Consider the following 23779-nt stretch of genomic DNA (forward strand, 5'->3'; position numbering starts at 1 on the left):
TGCCACCTGTATGGGTTTAGACAAAGAGAAACATTGGTTCTTCTTCTTTCTTAAATTCCAGATAGAAATCATCTCTTCATGTTCATGAACCCCTCTTTCCTGATTACATCAGACACGCCACTGCAACAGGGAATAGAGACACGGACGCCATGTTTCTGTCATCAAAACCAGCGGCCAGCAAAAAAAAAACTTAACCCACAGTTAAAAATGTTATTGGCGTTGTTGGGCATGTTAACGTGCGATATATATATATATATATATATATATATATATATATATATATATATATATATATATATATATATATATATATATATAACTATTAACACATACTCAGGACAAGATACTCAATTTGCAGAGACACTATAGTGTGAGACAAAAAATGAGAGACAACAAAATGTGTCAGTGTTGTGTGAAGGACCCAAAATGCAAATATGCTCAAAAGTCAAGCAGACAAAGGAAGAAAACTTTGATTAAATTTGCTAATTGCTAATGAAAGGCATTAAAAGGGTAGAAGGTACAAAAGATGTCCAAACAAAATCAAACTGTGTTTCGTCTTCGTCAGATAACCACACACTCCACATTCAAATAAAGAATGGAAAAAAACTTTACATAAGAAAACATGAAAATAAATGCTTAGATGGATGATAGGAAGGGACATGTCAGTGTCTGCTTTGTTCATTTTGCAATGCAAAAGCAAGCGTCAGTGTAGTTGTGGCTGTAGCTTGGTTTATATCAGAACTGGAAATCACTTATCACTGAAATAAGACCCAAAGGCCAACATTATTTGATATTACCAATTATCTCCACTCTGCTGATCTAACTGGTTGAGTTAGTTGATGGAAGATGGTGATAATCCATCCATCCGATCACCTGACAGCGCCTGCCCTTTTTCAAACGATTCCCAACAGGCATTTAAAGTGACATAAAACAAATACACAGAAAAAATATAAAAGAGCAACTATGTTAAGCCTGTGTGTTTGTAAGAAAGACATTTAGAGTAAGAGGAATATCGTCATTGTAGCACACCCACTTTCTAAACCTGTTTGAACATTTCTTTTAATGTAATCAGTTCTGCAGTCTAAAATTATCAATGTTGAAGTGCCACCTCCCTTTTATCATTACACACTTAACTCTGGTCTTCTCAGAGTAAAAGTCTTATCAGGTATATGTGAAGCTTTATTTGACAGCTCCTCCATAGATGTGTTTTTTTTTACAGTAACAAGAAGCTGAATCATAACTTAGACAGCCAGCACCAGCAGCCACTGCACATGTCCGTTACCAGGCAAAAGGCAACTGGCTTTACTGCAGCCCAAAAACCACAAAACTGCCAGCAAAAATGGACACTGTCATGACGAGAGAGATTCAGCTGACAATTAGGAAGCTGTTGACGTTTTTCACTCTCAAATCACTCACATATGAAATTGAGCAGTGGTCCAGAAACAGAGGGCTGACTTTAGCCAGTTGTTTTCTCTCATTAGGCCGAGTTGATGCTTCACAGAAACTTTGGCCACCTGTCAATTCTTGCCATTGGGCACAACATGCAGAGGATGTCTGGCATGTTACAAGTTCTTCCTCCATATGACTTCCAGTAACACTGCCATGTTCGTGCAAACAGAAGCAGAGCAGCTGAAACAACAATTAGGAAGAAGGAAGAATATAAAAATACCTTTCCTCACGATGCTTGGATTTCAGCACATTTGTATCAGCTCAGAGGGTGAGAGAGACTTCTAATTAGGTTCCTGCTGAAACATGAATGAAGAGAAAAAAATGAAAATGCAAAACTGGTCAGAACTGATGCCTCAAAGAAAAATGTGGTTATTAGAAAGAAAACGTCTGAAACATGTTTTATTTAACAACCATTAACAGCCTAGCGGCTGAACAGATTTGCACTTTTATTAATGACTCAGGTAATTCTCAAACCCCTCACCTTAATTTCTAGTTAATTTCTAGGTAATATTCTCTAAGAGCAGCTAACCTGACTCTAACCATGCCTTTGTTTGTCATGTGTGTTTCAAGTCTAGCTGAAAGTAAACTGAAATTTGCAGTCTTTGTAGATGACTGAGAAAGAATTATGCTGTTAAAAGAGGAAAACTGTTGATCCCACATGGAAAATCTCCATGTCACCATGGAGATTAATCCAAGCAGGGGAACAACTACTAATAAATTTGTGGCTTTGAATTAAGGCATGTTTCTAGAGTTCCACCACAAATAGACACAACCAATAAAAACTGATTCAGATTTGTGCAAAAAAAAACCTTTAATGTTCGGGAGTTTGTTTTTCTACATTGTGTTTTAATGTGGCATTTTCTGCACATTTTAAAAACACAATGAAGCAAAGATCCTAGCAGAAGTAGCTCCACAGCTGAAAGGAAAATTAGAAAGATTTGAAGTTCAAACTGGTGTTCACGAACTGTATGTTCAAAATGTTTTAATGAGTTATTGCAAAAGGCTTAAATGGACAATGTTTAAGAATTATTACCATCTAATGTTGGAACTGTGTATCACATTCTAACGTATAGTGCATGCTAGCATCTCACTTTCTCAAACTTGTATTGCAACAATGGTAGCTACCGTTTCTCAAAAAGCCTTGACTACACCGATGAAAGCATGTCATCCAATAGTTAAGTGTTCACTCTGTTACACACACAGAACTCACTTCTGAAGTTGAAAGTAAACTTAACGTTCATATTCACAACATTTTCACAACAGCGCAGGTGAAGAGGTTCTCTCTGGATCGTAATTGCTCAGGGTGAAAACATCTAATGGATGGAAATTTATTGTCAGATATCGTTCCTCTGCGTTTAGAAGAATGGTTCTCACAGGGAAACTGGCCTTGACATAGCACGAACCTCCTGTCAGAGTAAAAGCCAGGTTATAAAGCCATCCCACCAGTTTTTAGACCTGCTTCACCGCAACTGAAAGCCGGCGTTTAATGTGACAATGAAAGCGACTGAAACCACATAAACATACACTTCTGAACCAACGAGGCTAATGTATTTTAGCAGAAACTACTTATGCTGCCCATGGTAACCATGGTAATGATTAAGTAAGTTGCTCTCCTTAATCTTCTCCTACCGTGTCCCAATCTCTGCAAGCTGTCTTGCAGAGAAAATGCGTACCTGGTGCTATTTGTCCGTTGCTGGCGGCTGTAGTTTCAAGATGGCAGACCATCATGGTGCTGCCTTATCAGCTTACCCGTCATATGCATGAATAAATCTAAAGTTCTTATTCACTTATGTTACGACCCCTTTCGAAAACTAGAACAAAAAAAATACAAAATACAACAAATGTCTCCTATTGAGAAAACCAAAACTCTATACAAACAAACTCAAATCACTACTCAAAAATGAGAGTGTCTCTTCTGTGCAAACAACAAAAAGGGAATCTAAAGCTTACAGAGCCACACAGGGTATTCACAAACCACAACCAGCGTCTTTCTCAATCCCAAATTGGCGAACTGTGAGTCTATGCAACACAGCTGCCTCGAATGATTGCAGTTCCTCCTTCCTAAAGACTTCTGATAGGCCCCTTTCAACGGAGGCGCGGAGCTGGCAGGTTCCAATCACAGAGGTGGCCAACAAGGTTGGTCCGGACTTAGGTAGAGCTGAACTGCCGCGGACCAATCCCAGTGGTGCAAGAGGAGGATGGTTCCAGCCCGATCTGCAGCCAATCACTATGTAGCAACCAAGCAGCAGAATTTACATACATATTCACAGGCGGTAGGCCTGGGGATGGGACAGCTTACGACAATGTGCCAGATCATTAGCATCATTAGGTCATAATACACCAATAATAACACATATATACATGCAGACATCTTTTTTGGCCAGTAAACAACAGAAAATGTTACAAAATGTCCCTTTAATGGCAAGTATCAGTGATGTATGAGACACGAACAAACCATTCAAAACTCGAGAATCATATTACTGACTCATCATGTCAGTAATCACGTCACGTCATGATTCTTAGTCTCAATTACCTTGTTCGCCGGCTTGTCCCTGGAACTGGTAGCTAACTAATTGCAAACAAAACAACATATACAATATCATTAATGTATTACTTATATTCTAGCAAGCCGGCTCTAAGAGATGATTCTTTGTACCCAGCCAGAAGAGCTAAATCCCACTGGAGAGTGTCAAAGCTTAAAAAGGGGCGGGACTTTACTTTGATTGGCATAAATTGTCGCCAGTCTAGTGAGAGAAAATTCCAGAGTCAAACCTTTATGTGTGCAAGTGACGTGATACAAGTCAGGTACACAGAAGAACAGAGAGAGATAGGGAGTTGAATTTAAATTCCAAGTGCATCGCAGAAAAGTGGCGAAATTAGTGATTCTAAAGTGTTATAAGATTGACCTTTATTTATTTGATTTGTTTTAAATTGTTCAGTTGTTGATTTAAAGCTTTGATTAACATATTAAATAGTAACTGTATCTTTTCACAAAAAAGTATTAAAATAAGGCCTATGTAAAAAAAAAACTAAATTACCCACATACACAGTTCATAACTGCTAATACTGATATTTAATGTAGTCGTTTGAGTGTTGAAAAGTTATCAAGGGAGCCGAGCTAAAAGAGCCAAATGTCCCATCACTATGAAAAGCAACAGTTCTGGTTTGTTGTTCCAGCTCTTCTCCTTTCCCTGGTCATCACTGTTTCGCTCCCTGCTATGAGGTGTGAATAAATTAATCACTCAGTTGCTCACAGTCGCACCCTAGTCCCACCCACAAAATAAAAAATTTATCCACTTCAGTTCACCAAGAGCGCACTGGTACTCTTTATTGCTAGGGGAGCCACTCCACCACCTGAGATGAAAGTCTGCTGAGAAAGTGAGAGTAAGTGCAGCTTGTGTGTGCATTTGGACTGCTGCACACTGGGTGTCTGACTCAGTGACTCAAATGACTGAAGAGCATGATTCTCTTTGGCAAGTTACAACAAACTGGACTTAGTATCAAGTTACTCATCACTAGTAAGCAGTGAAATTGAAAAAAACTAAAAATGTGATGAGAATAAAACTCTGACGAATTACAATGCACATGCCTGCACACACATCTGTGTGGCTCATTAAAGATAAACTAACAAGCTGAGCAGCCTAATGAACTCCACAAAGAAAGTGCTACTGTTTTCAATACACCCTTGCACACAGCAATACACCACCTATTTAAAAGTGGTGGACTTCTTAATAGGACAAGTGCTTGCTCTTAGTCTGGAAGTCACTGACCATCCAAGCATCCTCACGGTGCAACCTGGGTACCATGCTGCTCCATCCACAAATAACAATTCAACATTTCTCCAATCATTTTTAGTGCCCCTATTTTAAAAATGTAGAAATATCATATCATATAAACTGTGAACATGTTGAAACGAAGGATAGAAAACAAAACAATTTACCAAAGAGCTTAAAGTTTTCATTTTTATTTTCTACCATAACTGTACAATATGCTCATTAAGAAGGTTTTTGATTATGCCTGCACTCGTAAAGCTTGTTACATACTGTGGGAGAAGTGAGAAGTTTGTTCTCGTTCTTGAGGTGGCAAGAACAAGAAAAAAGTTTGTTTTGGTCCGGTCAATTCATACTCCACGATTTTACTGCGGGGGGGGGGGGGGATTACAGCTCAGCATTGATCAGTACATGGCCAGACTGGTGCCTCTCAGCAGCCAGGGTGAAAGGTTCCTCAGATCGGCGCACCTCCCGTTGTGTAGCTGCACCGGAGATGTTAGCCTCGTCAGTCTCCAACACTTATCTATAGCTGTAGATGTTGTGTCCATGATTCTGCGCTTAGTTTTCAAATTTTCTATGATGGTAGGGTGTCAGAAAGTTTCTCTGATGATGGAGTCCACTTGTGGGGTTATCACCGTCATGTCTGGGTCTCCACCTGAGGCAGCAAAACTCTACTCATATGCATCATTCCTGCTCTTTACATTGACTTTGATGTTGGACCATTTTTTCTTTATTTTGGCTGTGGTCTGATTCTGATTCTGCTACATTAGTGTGTGTGTGTGAGAGGCGATTCAAAGTAGATGTTAATAGTTAGCGACTGATTTGCACTCATAGTGTGACCAAATCCCTGCCCACAAATTTGATGTTGTCTGCTTTAAAGTTCTATAAAATGCTCAATCATTTCAAAACTATCAACGTTCACAAAAGTATTTGAACCTATCCCAGCAATAAGATTAACGTTTTGACATTTGGACTATTAAAGTGTGGAGGGGTAGTTAAGTGCCAGTGTTTTTCCAAAGTTTCTAAAGTTTATTGATGACGAATAATATTTCAGGAATATTCCTACAAATATTTGATTTATTAATTTCCTGAAAGATAATCAGCTTTAGCTGATTTAGCTTTAGCTTAATCAATAATTTTGTTTTGTAGCCTTACTTTTACAGAAGTGAAAATGCTAATATTTTTATTTTTCTCTTCTACTATTAGTTTGTTGCATGTATATAGATCTATGGCCTGAGGCGCAAATCTGTCTGCAGTCATGCTGAAAACCCTAGAATGGTTTTCTTTCTATGTGCTCCACACAATCCACAATATTCCTATAAATCTGAAGGGAATTTGATTTAAATATTTATCTCTTTATGCAAAGTTACAATAATCTGGCTTGCCTTAATTTCCTTGAAACTTTATCTCACAGTGAGGAAAAAAAAGTCTGTAAAACACTACCTGTTTCATTTTTGTATTTACAATCCATACACATCTTTCCTGACTCAATGACAACAGCTTAAACAATGGAAGATTCTTGCTGCAGAAGCTACTGATCAAGATTTGGGTCTATTAAAAAATCTGCAAAAACTCCAAAATCCACACAAATGTGTCCTTTATAACTTGACTCTCCGCCATCTTCTTTTTCCTGTTTGTTTATCTCACATCAAGTTTGTGGGCGTGCTCCATGTATTATTCTCTGTTGTTGGTGTTTTTCTGCAGCAACATTAAAGTACCACTTACAGACCTGGCATATGAACTATAACATTTTCATTGGTTTTATTTGGATGCACACATTTCTTGAAACAATACCATCTAAGAAAAGTTTTTCAAAAACAAAACTGTTTCTGTCTCCAGCTGCACAAAGCATTAATGTGACATGTTTGTGTTTGTGTTTCGGTAAAGACAAAGCAGACTGTGTCCTTTGTGTAGCCCGTAGTGCACCAAAATCAGCATGCACACCTGGCTGCCATGTTACCATCAATGCAAGTTGGAGTTGATGAATACCCAAGACTCCTGCAGAATCTTTCAACATTTAATTTTGTTAAAACATTTTCCATCTGCAGTCAAAAGTCAGATGTTAGGTGGTATAAGTGTTTTTTTTAGCTATGCAAAACAGCTCTAGGCTGGCTCACAACTCTTAAATAGAAGTGTCAAAAATAATTGTTTTATAGATCAGACACTTGGGGGAAACACAATTTTATATGTACCCTTATAAAACCTTTATGTCTCCCAAGACAAGAATGTGAGTTCAGGAACAACTTTACCCAGAGGGCTTAGTTGTAGTGCAAAATAAAATGTTTTTTAAAAAGAAATTCAAAAGAAAAACTGAAGTCTCAACTGGTCAGAAGTGATCTAGATGAAAATCCACAGATTCTGCTACCTTCCCAATTACTCTGTACATCCCAATCAGTAATGGTTTGCTTAGTTTCTCCGTGAAACCTGTCCTCCACTAGTTCTCCTCACATTATAAGTTACTTTTCCAGATACTCATAAACACGGGTGTTTTTCCTAATCCTCATTCTTTCTTGATTTCGTTGACACTTCTCAATTTTCAACAATGATAATGTTGTGGTCTGTTATGTGGATTCACTTTTCAGTATCTCCAACATCAAAACTCCTGTGTGAATTTCATTCATCTTGTACTATATTTGTCTTACAGAATTACTATGTAAATTACTATACTCATAGCATTACAGTTGTTATAAGAAACATATTTGGTGTTAAACCGAAAGCAAGATATCTACCCTCTTTCATTCCAGTTACCTATTTCTCCATATCTCTCTCTTTCTTTTCTCCCTTTGATTTGTTTAGTAAACCCTGATCTCTGGGCTGCAGTTCTTCTTCTTTATATTTTTTGGAGGTTGGCAAAAAGGAATTGGTGCATTACTGCCACCAAGTGCTCTGGAGTGTGGACCAAAATGTTTTTAAGCTCCCAAGTTGTCAAAACATCAGTTTGTCTGTTGCATTTTCCCAATCCCATGCACCCCCTCTGTCATGTTGCCGTGACCCGCCAGGGAGGCCCGCCCACCAGTTTGAGAACCACCGTTCTAACATATAAATCAACCCAGGGTCAGATGATCTGTCTAATTCATGCTGTGGCTGTTTGACAGTATCTATAACTGGTTGTAAATTCCTCTGTTCCATTAATGGTACAGTAAAATGATATGCATAAAACACAGATATGGAAAGTGAGTCTTTTAATATTTTCATTCAAAAATCAATTTCTGTAACAGCCACACCCTTAAAGTGAGCAGCTGAAGCATTAAGTCAGAAAAAGATATCCATTTGTGATATAGCCATTCATTAGGTTTAGACTGAATACACAAACTGTACTCTATGGTTGAGTTTCAGTTCAGCTGCAGTTCAGTACAATTCAGTTTACTTCATATAAAGACAAATTTCCTATATAGTGGTAACTTCCTAATTTCCTCCTTTATTATCTAACCATATTTATCTGTTACGGTTTCACTTTAGTACACAAAAACTTGAAGTTGTAATATCGGGATGCCTGTTAAAACATGATCATTGAAACTGAGTCAGTATGACTACTGTACATTCCTAGATGATCTGTAAACAATCCCGCATTATCACAAACATGGAGGCAAAGTACCCTGAGCCACATCATGACTTCAGGAAATCAGAAAAATACGAGGAGCTGGAACAAGGAAATGTAATGTCTATACAGACCTCATAATCAGGGCAATGTGTGAGTTATATATATATATATCTATATATATATAGATATATATATAGTGATGTTGTATTCATCATCATGGTACCCTGGTTGGAGACCAAATCCTTGCCTGTAGGCAGCTTTTAATTACCTCAATCTAAAACTCCAGCCTGTGTCCACAGCTGTGAGGCAGAGCAGCTCTGAGTAGGACAAGGACTGAAAAAAATCTCTGGGCAACTACAATACAGTTTAATGCCTCACAAGGCTAAGTCTTGCACCTGAAAGGCAATTTAATAATACACAGATGTGAAAATAATTTACAACCTTTTCAAATGTCAGTTTGTCACATTTGGGGGCATAACAAAAAAAAAAAAAAAAAAAAAAAAAACTGGGATAACATATGCCTTTCTATCAGTTGTTTGTAAAAAACTTTTTCAACCCTTATTGTTCCCATAAAAAAGGAAAGGGGTTAAGCTGGGCACACACTAAGATTATCGGGCTGTTTTTGACCCGATTTTGCACCTTTTGCCACCTGATTATCTTAAGTCTTATAAAATTATCCTATAAGATTATTCTACTGCCTGAAGTGTGTTAAAAAAAATTTGTCCCAACAGTCGGCTCCAAAACAGGTCGTGGCCAACAATTGCAGGTAATAAATATGTTCAGGATTTACGACCAGAAAAATCATCACGTGTGTGAGGAAAGCTGACGACTCCTGAACTGTGACTCTGTGGATTGTGACGTGGAACAGAATGTAGCCAATCAGAGAGCAAGTTGCCTTGAGAGCAAGGAAGGATATAAAGTCTGTGTTCACGTTGTCTCCAGTGTGTTTGTTTTATTTCAGTTCTGGATTTTTCTGTTAACAATAATGTCGAAACTACCATCATTACTTCATTATGTATGTCTTTTGCCATGCTGGGTGTTGTGTTTTCTGGTTGTTGCTGTTTCTTTTTCGTTTTTGTTAGATCACGTTTGCTCACACAAGATTTCTGGCTCAGAAGACTACATTCTAGATCGGTTGCGGATCGTTATGTGTGTGTTGTTCTGAGCTGTGATTATCGGACCACACTCTAAATCTCTTCAGATTTAGAAAATCCATATGTGTGTACCCACTTTTAGGATCAGCCAGATCCTGCAAATCATATACACTTGGTTAATTGATCATTAGCAATGATCTTATTGCTGCTCATCAATCTGGGATGATATTTAAATGCATTTCGAAACCATTTGGAGTCCAATATTCTTTAGTAACAAAGATTATTCACAAGTGGAAAACATCAAAGACTGCTGACAATCTTTCAAGGTGTGGATGAATCAGCAAGTTCAGTCCAAAGTCAGACCATTTAATGCTCAGATAAAAGGGCAAAAAACCCACAACATACATCTCTGAGTCTACAGGACTCAGTTAAAATGTTATGGTTCATGACAGAATAATTGGAAGACTGAACAAGTATGGTTTGTTTTGGAGGGGCTGGGGATGAAAGTCTCCTCTCTTTAAAAAGAGCACGACAGCACGGCTTAGGTTTGTAAGTTGCAACAAATCCCAAGACCTCTGGAACAATGGCCTTTGGGCAGATGGGACCAAAGTGGAGATATTTGGTCATAATGCTTAGCAGCATCTTTGGAGAGAACTAAACTCAGCAAATCAACACAAACATCTCATATCAACAATCAAGCTCAGTTGTGGAGGACTGTTGAGTTGGGCTTGTTTTGCAGCCACATGACCTGAACACATTGAAGTTACTGAGTGGACCATTAACGCCTCTGTATACTAAAGTATTACAGAATGAAATGTTAGGCCATTTGTGCAGCTAAAGCTTGGCTGGAACTGGGTCATGCTACAGGAAAATTATCCTGAAGGCAGCAGCAAATCTACAACAGAATGGCTAAAGAAAAAAAGACTCAAGGTGGTGCAATGATTCAGTCAATATCCAGAAGTCCGTATGAGTGAAATGATGTGTTGGGACCTCAAGAGAACTATGCATAAACAAATGCTGCGAAACTCAAAGAACAAAGGAAATGTGAATAAGAGTAGACCAAATTCCTCACAGTTATATGAGATTAATAACACTGATAACATCAGAAAACAATTACTTCAAGTTATTGCTGCTTCAAGTGATTCAGCAAGCTGTTAAATTGTGGGATGGACTAATTTATTCACATAATCCTTCAGTGTTTTATGTAGTTAATGATATGTAATAAGACAATAATGTCATATGTCTATGTTTTTACTAACTTGTAAGAACCATATGTTTTTTTTAATGTCCAGACACATGAAACCTTGGGTTTCTGCAAGAAATTACAATCAGCACAGGGTCAGGCTTTGAGGGGATTTAAACAAACCTTTTCTCCAGATGAGTTGCCATATCCTTAGTCCTTGTCTGTCACATCAGTCTGAAGACCTGCCACAGCCCCCCAAGCAAATATGAACAAAATGAAGAATAGATACCACAAAGCCTGAAAAAACATACCTACAAAACAGACAGCAGGAAAGCCTAGCGAGATTACCTGTACTGAAAAAAACACTGGTTCATGCCAGTGGCTCCAACTCCAAGTCCTCATCTACGACCTTTAAAATCAAGCAAAACCTATCTTTTTTCAACAGCCAGATCTTTAGCTGGGCTCATAGTAGTCCTCACTGGTCTCACAATGTTTTTTCTTTTCTTTAATTCTGCTTAATTCTGCATTAAGCAACATATTGCAGGTTAAAATCATCACGTTGCAATAAGTAGGAGATGAACATGGTCACATAGTGAAAATTTAGGTATATGTTGAGTGTGTATGTAAGCATGTAAGCTTGGCAGAAAGCATCTTAATGGAACAGTTTTTAAGCCTCTTCTGCAAAACTGTCACATTTTGTGCTTGATGGCCAACGTAGTTTTTTTTTTTTTTATATTTGTTGTCATGTTATTGTGTTGACAAAGGAGGTGATTGTGGGGGGTAAATATGAACCAAAAACGTACTTACATCTTTCAGTAATATTTGGAGTTGGAGCAGAGCTAGTGATAGCGAGATGTTGAACTGGGCAAGAGACAACAGACTGACAGAAATGTACCACTTAGGCTCTTTACAAGACGATACTGAACAGACCCTTTTTCCTGAAGAAGGTTAGGCCATTCAGCATATGCAGTAAGATTAGAAATCTGCTTTGGAGCCATCTGTTAAGCCAGCAGCATTAGAACCAGTGACTCTAAGAAACTGATTGAACTGATGAAGAAGGCTGGCTCTGTGCTGGAGACAACTCTGGAACCCCTGGAGCTGATTCTCTAATAATAACTTTTTAAAATAACTTTAACTAGGGGAGGTGGGGCAAGGTTAGTCATTGGGATTGGAAGTGGGGCTTTTTAGTCACAGGATCACAGGATGTTTTACGTTGATTGTCATTAGTACATGGACTTTTGGATACTTTTGTTTGTTTATATGATCAACGATTCCTTTGTTGGATATTAACAGATATTGTGAATAAACATAATATGCGTTTTTCCCAGGATTCCGTAGGGGTTGTTACCCCTTATTTCTACCTTGTGCATTACACCACGTTTTGTTCCGACCTCCATGGCGTGGCAATCTTCCCTGGGAGTGTGTCAGGTGTGGAGCGCCTGTGAGTGCAGTCCACCTAGCAGCATCCACGAGATCGCAAAATCACAGGAGAATTTTGTGATTCTCCACTTCCAGGATAAACCTCTCGTTGTCCATGATAAAAAAGAAAAAAAAAAAAACACACAGAGACCCCCTGACCGGTTGAACACATAATGTTTTCATGGTTCAGCAGCACACATCTGCACAAGAGCTTTAATTTAAAAAAAAATACCGGAAGCTTTTACACTGTTCCCTTGTCTGATTTCATGTCTTGCCCTATCTGAACTGCAGAATTAGATACAATCTGGGTTAATGCCATGTCAAAAATAGAATTAAATAGGCATAAATTTAGTGGAGCGCTACAACAAGGAGCTTCTGAGATGCTTCTGATACACACTGCAAAACACCCGGTGGAAACCAAACCAGTGATTGAAATGGCTGCGAATAGCAGCGGAGGACGCGGCGCAGCAGTAACATGGCTAAAATGCACCCGGTGGAAATCAGGGGTAACATGTGGTCATCCAGGTGGCGGGCTGGCTGGGATACGTGCTGGTAGGGGGTGGCTGGTCTTCTGGGTCCTTGGGCCCCCTGGGATGGCTCTGATCTTTCTGGCGGCCCGGTCGCATTTGCACAATCACTGATGACTTTTCATTCCTGTTATTTACCAACTGTGTCATGTTGCGGGTTTAATCACCAAAACTACAGTTTAGGTCATGTTTTTCTTTGTATTGCTGATGTTTTTGTTGTTGTGCTGTTTTATTTATTTTGTTTTTTTCTACAGCTTGTCTGTATTTTTTTAGGTGCTTCTGATGATTTTTAGTTTTGTTTTCTTAAATATGTTGCAGGTGTTTTTTTTTTTTTTTTTTTTTTTTTTTTGCTTACAGGTGTAGCGGTTACTTGTTGTTACCTTTATATCTGGTGTATCCTAGTCTTTTGTTCACTTTCTCTTTTCTTACCCCCTAACCCTCTTCTCAGGTCCAGCATAAATATGAAAATTTTAGACAAATTGAAAAATAAAGAATGATGCTTAAATTATCAAGAGGGGCCTTATATCCATAAAGCTTCTCTTGGCAAAGCAATTTTGTTCAGCACGACACAGGGCAAGGTAGAAGAAAAATAAATAAATAACTTTACACATAGACTGGGAACTTCTTGTAAGCGAAAGTGTTGTTCATTAATGTCTGATAATTTTGGGGGATTTTTATTTACACTACAACAATTTCATTTAAGTGAAGTTTAATTTATTTTTAGGATCAATATAGCATATTTAGTTTGATTATTAAAAACAAAACAAAATGGTTGTAAAATATTTTTTATGGGGAAACTTTTAAAATTTTGTGCTTTACAAAGTGTATTTACTGACCATGTCCTATCCATAGTACACTAGCATATGATATCTCAAACAGAGTCCACAGGTCAGAATATAGAGGTCAAGGTTACAGAAAAATGCCAGCAGCATTGCTAGCATTTTTGAGTAAGAAAGACTTCTATAAGAAAATAACCTATTCTGACCAATATTTATGGCTCCTTTCCCCTGACCCTTTATGTATCTGTAGCTCTTGCAACTCTCAGCTACCATGGTACACATTTTATCCATCCTTTTTGCTATCTACCTAACTATCTACCCATCTATGTCTTAACTGAGTTTTATCGATCTGTGTGTCTACCACGCTTGTTTAATTGTTTTCTCATCTCACTCTCTGGTGACATGTCGGCACGTCCTTATTATCACAAATGATCAATGTGATTTATAGGTTTAATGAGTGAGACATGCAAACTTTCTCATCTTTTGAGGATAAATCAGAGAAATCAATCACATTCTCTCGCTTTGTGAGAGCCAATCCAAACCTGATTACTTTCTCATTGTAGAAGCTCTTCAAATTTAGATACTGCATCATGGTGGTTCTTTGTCTCTTCAAATACCCAATTTAAGCCTTATACCTCAGTATTTGTGTGGATACTAAAAATCTACTTTTTTATCATCATGTTTTCATGAGTTTGTATTTTGTCTTTATCTGTAGTTTTTCTGATTGTTTTGCCATTTTGCTGTGCTCTAATGTTCCAAGGTGCTGATAGTCTCCTTGTTAACATGATCACATAACCATTGAGACAATTCTCACAAAGATTTCTTGGTTTTTGTTGTCTTTTTTTTTTTTTGTCTAAAGACCCCTGTTTTTGTTTTTGAATAGAATTTATTTCTTGAAGCAAATGGACTAAAATGCATTTGAAGATGATTTACTATATACTCACAGGTTGTTAATATTGATCTTACATGTGATTCTGGCTGTCTGATAAAGACACAAGGACAATAAGAGCCTTTCGCAGACGATCGGATTAACGTTGTTCTGATTTCTTTTTAAGTATCCTCCTACCCTTCATAATTCATTATACTCTACACATGCCATGCAGGTGTGTGACATTAAATAAACAAAAAATAAGTTGCACTGGTAACAGCATGGCTCAGACTGGATTGATACCAAACAGTTAGGCATTTAATATCAGCCTTTAGGCTCAATAGCTGAAGTGTGATGGGTAATGCATGCGGTTGGGTGGAAGCTGGCACGTCTGGTCGCCGCTACCCACCGGTAAAAGTTTTTAAAAGTTTTTAAGTGTTTTCTCTTAATTCCTCCATTCTTTTCGGATTTTAATCTTGTGATTTTTAAGCGTGGTCGATGGTGCGATCGATTTTAACACCGGTTATTTAAGTTTTGCTGTTGGCGCGATTGCACTTTATTACCTGCCCTGTCACCTCGGTGTCTACTGGTCCACCTGGCTATCTTGGCAGAAATGTGGGCCAGCAAGCTGTATGTCTGCCTTGTGCTCACCTGGTCGCTCCTGTTGTACTGCCTTCATCCAGTGGCTGGACTATACCGCTAAACAGCAGCTGAGTTACTCTGGTTCCACCGACATCAGCCTACTCTACTACCACCGGCCGAGCTTCACTTCCACCCGGACATCACTTTCCTTCCCCGCCGGAGATACATCCACAGTGGGTGTCGCCGCACTGTTCATAACAGCAGCTCCTCCACTGCAATTAAATCCATCTGGTCCACTTCTCGTCGTCCTCCTAGAAACACCAGCAGGGCTGCTAATCACGGGGTGTTAGCAAGCTCAACAACTCCACTGTCACTTCGGTCTGCTCAACATCCGTTCTCTCACGAACAAGGGTCATCTCATCCAGGATCTCCTCCCAGACCGTAAGCTTGACTTTCTTTGCTTGACAGAAACTTGGCAGTCATCAAACGACTTCTCTCAGCTAAATGAATCTACACCACCAGGGTTTGTTTACATCTGTCATCCTCGCAGTTGTGGGCGTGGCGGTGGTCTCGCGGTACTTCACTGCAAGAACTGGAAAGTCATGCCAGTCTCGGTACCCGCTTTCAGCTCCTTCGAGTGTACTGTTTTTACTGACCCCCACCACCGTCACCACAATATATCGCCCCCCAAAGCCGCATAAGGACTTTCTGGATAATTTCACCACTCTACTCACTCAGCTTTCCACTCTCTCTCCGAACATAATGCTCCTGGGGGATTTCAACATTCATGTTGACAATATCAATCTTCCCCTCACTCGGGATTTCCTCTCATGCCTGGACAGTTTTGGACTACAACAACACATCCACTTCCCAACACACACAAAAGGTCACACTCTGGATTTACTCATCTGCTCTGGCATCTCCCCCTTCAACCTCTCATCCACTGTTGTCCTTGAAACCGATCATTTACTGCTCACCTTTGACACTGCCCTCACTCTCACTTCCGTAAAGTCCCCTCGCCTCATTTCATTTAGGAATGTAAAGGACATTAATATCAACACTTGTTCCCGCGCCAAAAGAATCGAGGTGGAAAGGTTCGCCCATCACTTCGCGACTGGAGTCTCACTGGTCGTTAAAGATCCAAGAGAGGAAGCAACAGGACGTGAGCCTGAAAGGTCGGTCAAAGAACTGACAATAGGGTAAATATTCGTCAGCGGCTTTGACAATACAAACAATCAAAATTCTTTTCAATTATGTTAAAACAGCTTTAACCAAGCAGGAATTACCAGCAGCTTCTGAATTTGATTGTGTTGGTGTTGAAATCAAACTGTCCAATGAAATGTCTTTTACTTTTGTGTACATCATTCCCCAAATGCCAAGGCAAGTTTCTAACATGAGTTTAGGATATGCTAAACTCACTCCACCCAAACAAAGACATTTATCCTTGGTGAGTTTGACTTAAATTGGGATGACAAGGAAGAAATACTCTTACAGAAATTTTTAACCTAGAACAGTTAATAGACAAACCAACCAAACTGACAAGTAATTCACAAACAAGAATAGATCTTTTGTTTGCAAATAAACCTTATGGAATTACTAAGACTTACAATTATTCGACTGGCATCTCAGATCATAATTGTATTTTCCTGTCCAAAAAGCTCACGAATTCAAAATTTTCAAGTTCATCCAAAACCTCCCTTCCATGTTAATGCAATACCAAAGAATCAATTACAAAATTTTAGTGAGGCAGTAAACAAAATAAATTGGGAGTAAACTCTTACATCATATACTATAGACACTAGTTGCGATTCCTTTTTTAACAAAATCAAAGATGTAATGTCTTCATTTACTAAAAAAAAAACTTAACTATAGAGCCAAAAAAGGTCAACAACAACTCCTATGGTTAGATCAAACCTGTAAAGAGCTGATCCAGAGACATTCAACTTAAGCTCTATCTGAAAACTCACCTTTTTACAGATAGAATAAAATTCACTCATTTATGCAATAAAGTTACAGACTTTAAGGCAAAAGCAAACTTTTTCATCTCAATTATTGAAGATGCAAAGGGTAATGGGAAGAAGGTTTGGCAGACTTTAAATAAATTACTTGGTAAAAGAAGTAAATATGATAACACCCTTGAGTTAGAGATTAAAAACATCTTAAAGAAGAATCCTGAAAGAATAGCTAATCATTTTAATAATTATTTAAACAGTGTGCTCAATATAACAAAGCAGTTTACTCCCTTCTCTGTCACATCTTGTTTGCTTAACCATGACCTACCCATTTTTCAGTTGGAAAAAATAACAGAAGTAGTATTTAAAATTATTAAGGGCCTTAAATGCTCCAAAGCCAAAGATGTATATAATATTGATACAAATTTGGTTACATCACATACAAATGCATTAATACAACCCATCACCCATTTGGCTAATTTATCAGTTTATCATGAAACAAACAAATTAGGCCTTTCATCTCCAATGATGCTGCAAAAGCATACCTTCATTGCATGATTCTGTCTCATATTGAATATTGTTTTATAATATGGTCTTTTCCAGGCATGCTGCTGACGCTAATGGGGATCTCAATAAACATAAACCTTTGGAGTAATTTATATATATATATATATATATATATATAAATAAAAGCAATCAAAGTGTTTGCAAAGAAGCCAAATTCAACTTACCATTGTGAAATTTTAGAGAAATACCATCTTTTAAGTTTTGACAATTTTAAAAGTTAATATGCTTGCCTCATCTATAAAACTCTTCATGGCCTAGCCCCTTCTACCCTGGACGAATAATATGTAAGAATAGTAATCTTAGGACCAGATCTGCTTCTAGAGGGGACTGTGAGGTGACATTTAGGACAACGGCTACAGGACAAAACACTATTTCCGTTACGGGTTGCATGATGTGGAATAATCTTCCAACAACTGAGGTTTAATGTATATTTTTTTATTGCAAGTCTATTGTGTATTTATTGTAAAGGCTATTGGTTATTCAAAGTCAAAGTCACTTTTGTCAATTCTGCAATATGTACAAGGCATACAGAGGATCAAAATTGTGTTTCACTCAGACCCAAGGTGCAGACAACATTTAACATACATCTTTAAGTAAAAAAAAAAAAAAAAAGTAGACTGAAGAGGCTGTGTGACGGGTGGGTGGGGTCACCAGCGATGCCGAGAGCTTTGCAGGTGAAGTAGATGTCGTAGAGGGAGGGGAGAGGGGCACCGATGATCTTCTCGGCTGTTCTCACAATGCGCTGGAGGGTCTTGCGGCAGGACGCGGTGCAGGAGCGTACCACACTGTGATAGAGCTGGACAGAATGCTTTCCACAGTGCCTCTGTAGAAAGTCTGCATGATGGGGGTCGGGGCTCTAGCTCTTCTCAGCTTGCGGAGGAAGTAGAGGCATTGATGGGCTTTCTTGGTCAGTGCTGTTGTGTTGTTTGTTATGTTTTTAAATGTCTAAGGACCACAGATGGAAGATAGCTTCTAGCTAAATCTAGCATATTTACACAATGCCATGAAAATGTAAAAAGTATTCATTAATGTGTAAACAAATAAAGTAAAAGTAAGTAATTAAAGATCGGGAATGGGATTCTGCCCCAAGGGGAGGAGTTCACGTATCTCGGGGGCTTGTGCCAGGAAAATAAATTAATTCTCTCTGCAGTGTGGTCGAGCTCTCCTTTAAAGATAAGGTGAGAAGCTCAATGATCTGGGAGGGGCTCAGATTAGAGTCCCTGACCCTCCGCATTGAGAAGAGCCAAATGAGGTGGCTCGGGCAACTGGCCAAAATGCCTACCTACTGGATGCCTCCCGGGTAAGATGTTCCTGGCACGTCCCACCAGGAGGAGACCCCAGGGAAGACCCAAGACAAGCTGGAGGGACTACATCTCTTGGCTGGCCTGGGAATGTCTCGGGATCCCCCAGGATGAGCTGACGAATGCGACTGGAGAGAGGGAAGTCTGGGTTTCCCTGCTTAGACAGCTGCCCCTGTGACCAAACCCCAGATAACCAGTAGAAAATGGATGGATGGCTCATGCTATATTGAAATAGAATGGGGGAAGAAAAAAAAAAAAAAAAAAAAAAAAAAAAAAAGTTTAGTCTGAGGCTTCTATATAATGACTTTTAACTTTGAGAACCATATAAGTCACTCTGTTGGCCCTTGGAAAGAATGCAAGTTTCACTTTCAGAACAAGAGGGTACTTTGTTTTCTTTTTTACTGTATATGTGAGAGCTCACTATGAAATACATTTAACACAGGTGCCTATCAAGATCTGTGATACATTCAATGTTAATTAAATTGCTGGGGCCAGCAAGCACAGTCTGGACTAAAAAAAAGGGTGGGGTAAAGACTTTCTGTAACAATGCACTCCAGAAGACCCGGGAAATAAGCAGCACACTAGAATAAAAGGTAAGACCAAAAATAGGGTTTATTGAGCAACAGGGATGCAGATGCAGTCTTGTAGTGGTTACGCAAGGAGGGGGAAGTAGAGTCCTGTCAGTACTGGAGGGCAAGGAATCCAGAATCAGGGGGATCCCAGGAGGAAACAGTGGTGTTCCACAATCCACAGAAAGGCGAGGGTCAGACAGGCAATTGTCATAACAGCAAGATGAGAGGCAGATACTTATCGGGGCAGGCAGGGTGCAGTAGTCAGTCCGAAACAGAGGTCATATCCAAATAAGAAGCAGGCAAAAAGATCCAACAGGGGAACAGGCAGCAGGGGGTCCAAGGTACATATCAGGGTCGGCAACAGGAATCTAGAACAAAACAAGAGGAAGGCTGGATATCAATAGGAGAAGAGTAGTTGACCATCTGGCAAGGAAGCCTGAACAGGAGAGGGTTTAACAGGAGTGGGGAACAGGTGACAATGGTTTGGCAATCAGGGCGGCTCCAGGTGGAGCAGATGAGCCTGATTAGGAAATTGCAGGCAGCAACCATGACACTTTCTTTCTCAATAAGGTGCAAAAACTGGAAACAGTGACTTAAAGAACAAATTTGCACTCCAGACTGAAAAGATTTAAGAATGTGCTGCTAACATTTTGATACCAAACACCTCCTACAGGTCTTGAAAGTCAAGGTGTAAAAGGAACTTTTTGAGTGACATCAAGTATTGTTGTGCTCAAAGTTTTGCCTAATTAGTTTATCCTGAATGCTATTAATAATCAGGTTTCCTTGCAAATGTTTAACTCATGAGTTATTTTGGTTCTGTATCCTGAAAGGAAAATATTTAGAAGTAATCATGTTTTGACCATGTCCAACATTCAGTTACATAAGAAACCACTTAGCATTCATCTCAGTAGATTCAAAGCTTGTGAATGTCCTTTTTTCTTGCAGTGTTTCTCTTGAGCTGACAGCCTTGTTACATATATGAAGGCACAAGCAACCAACAAAGGCACATTTTTTGTCATCCTTACTTTGTTGTTTTTGGATTGTTGTGGGGTGCAACTGTAGTTATTGAGTATTTTGTTTTCTAACCACACCACAGTACTGTCATCATAGTACAATATGCGTTGAATCTAAAAAGACCTTTAGTGAGGATCAATGTTTGTCTATATCAATGTATATAAAAAAACTATACCTAAACATTTTGGAACAATTTGCATTCCTTAAAATTGCAAAGGCTTTTAATATTGTCTACTGAAGCTAACATCATTAAAAAAACTAGAGGACATAGCCATATCTCTGGTCACAGGGAACACAGCTGAAAATCTAGCTGTCAAATCAGGTGAGTTGCACCAGGAAAATGTCTAAAACCTGCAGGGGGTGCATGGAATTGGGAAAATGTAGCAGAGGAACTAATGTTTTGACAACTAGGGCTCTTGGAAACATACCTAAACAAATCAAACCATCTCGTACTGACCCAGACCAGCTGGTTTAAGGTTTAAATGATGTTTAAGGTACTGCTCAAACTCTTTTTGGGCTACAAACAACAAATCGTGATTGACGAGAAGGAGAAGGATGAGAGAGAGAGAGTGAGAGAAAGACAGAGAGAGAGGTGAATGAAACAGGTAACTGGGATAAAAGAAGGTTGATATCGCCTTCTTGGTTTTACAGCAAATCTGTTTAAAAACATTTCCTTTTTGAATTCCCCTCACGACACTCCAGTGTTTTTAAGATAAACTTTTAAGATGAAACATGAAATCCTGCTTGGTTTCCAGCAGCAGGAAATGCAGCTAAATAAAAAGATATAATAGCCCTGAGCTGGGAAAGATTATGAATGATATTAAACTGGCCCATCTCAGCCATGTAGTTGGTAAGATGAATGTATTACATTTTCAGCTTCGAACAGAGACCTACATGAACTATTTTTTCAACCCAAACTTGCGCCACGTGCCACTTATGTTAGGTAATATACTATGAGTCGACATCCGAGGTTATATATCCCAGCCAAATCTGGATGCAACCTGCTGACAACCTGCGACCTGAACCATTTCCGCACATGGAGGAAGTTTATTATCAGCTGAACTTGCTATGTATATTGGCGGAGGCCCTGGGAATGATTTTACCTCCAAAAGGGGGGCATGGTTGGTAAAGGTTTCAGAATCACTGATCTACAGGTTTTCTGAATTCAGCAAAGCAAAGAAATTTACCAGAGGAGGCTAGAGCATTTGTCATTTTAAGCTAAAGATCAGTGCTGGTACAGAATGCTGGTAGATAAACGATGAGTACAGATTTTAAATACCTTGGATTATAATGCAGTCTTCTATTCTGACCAGACAAATGGTGTCGCTAACTAAAAATGACTAACACGTTCCCTCTACAACCAGATGTGGTCGTGACGTGGGTCAGACCCAATACTGCTCAGGGCAAAGCAGATAGAGGCTGTTTCAGCCGGTTGCAATCAAGCAAAGCGTGATCAGCTGTGTCAGCTCCAGGTACTTTACCACACATCACATGGTGCGCTGAAGCGTCAACCATTGTGTAGCCCACTTCGGATGAAGACCACATAGGGTAACTACCTGCGAGTCCACTGAGCAAGGGCACGAGCTTAAACCCCCTCACTACTAAAGCAACGCACAATGTGCTTCAAACCCATACTTGTCAGACACGGGTACAGACCTAGACGTGTCACCCATAGACACCGCAATCCGCAAAACCTGTCCTTTCCAATGGCATGCATGTCTGCCACATCCTCTGTTACCTTCGGTCTCTGGAACTGTCAGTCCGCAGTGAACAAAACAGAATTTATCAGCTCATTGATAAATCTCAACATTCAGGTCCTAGCCCTGACTGAGACCTGAGGCCCTCTTCTCTTTTCACTATATCACTCGGTGCAGTCATTAGCTCTCATGGCTTCTCCTACCACTGCTATGCAGATGACACTCAGCTTTTCCTTTCTTTCCCACCTGAGGACACAACCTCTGCAGATTATCCAGAATGCAGCAGCACATCTTCAACCAGCCCAAAAGAGCTCATGTCACTCCGCTGCTAATCGCTCTTCACTGGCTTTTCGCCTCTGTTGTTCCCCAGCGGTGGAACAATCTTCCAAACTTCGTCCGATCCGCAGAGTCCTTATCCACTTTTAAGAGCAAGCTAAAGACTCGGTTGTTTAAGGAGCATTTCCACACTTAGCTCAACTCTTCTACTCAGAATGAGTTAGAAAGATTTGTCCAGCTCTTTGGCTCAACTAAGTACTGAATAAGCTGCGGGCACTTATGCCCAAGATGATATTGTTCAATAAAAACATAATCTTATATTTAAACAAAATTACTTACAAAAAACTAATATATATATATATATATATATATGTACTGCCTCTAGCACTACATGACAGCACTCACAGCAGTCTGACTACCACTTAATTATGATGTCCCATCTTGCTTGAATTCTTGCTTGTGCTGTTCTTACTTTCAAATGTAAGTCGCTTGGGATAAAAGAGTCTGCTAAATGACTGTTGAATAGAATAGAATAGAATAGAATAGAATAGAATAGAAAGTAACCATGGCCCTCTTACCAACCACATTTGTAATGAGCTGATACTTTCCTAATAGATTACTTTAAAATAGTACATTTTCTCACTTTGTCTTTGTCTTTGTTAAAATGTTTGGTTGGTGAGACTTGCAAATCATTGCATTATTAACTTTTACACAGTGTCAAAAGTCTTTGTTTTTTGAGGAAGTGGAGAATTTGTTTTGATTTTGAACAATACATTACAGATGGTTTCTAAATGCAATGAATTTGTCAAACTTAGTGGTTTGGTTTGTTATTTTGGGCTTTTCTTTTTCTTTTTGTTCAGCCAGGCAGAGGTTGTGAGGATGCAGCTGCAGGGATATACTGTAGTGGTGAAAACAAAACAAAAACAGTTTGAAGAAGGATTCACATCACCTGCTTTTAAAAGATGCACCATTTATTGCAGAATTGTTAAGGGATTAAATGCTTAATGTTGCACTTAAATCCCCATTACTTCATATAACTTGATTTGACCAGCTCCAATGACATCAAATAAGCTCAAAGGAATCATATCAGTCCATTGATTAAGGATAGTTAATTATTAATTTGCCAAGGGAAGGGGCATCTAAACATTTACTTATTCATCATACACACTTTTTTTTTTTTTTTTTTTT

This window comes from Melanotaenia boesemani, chromosome 18 (assembly GCF_017639745.1).
Source record: "Melanotaenia boesemani isolate fMelBoe1 chromosome 18, fMelBoe1.pri, whole genome shotgun sequence".
Taxonomy (NCBI): Eukaryota; Metazoa; Chordata; class Actinopteri; order Atheriniformes; family Melanotaeniidae; genus Melanotaenia; species Melanotaenia boesemani.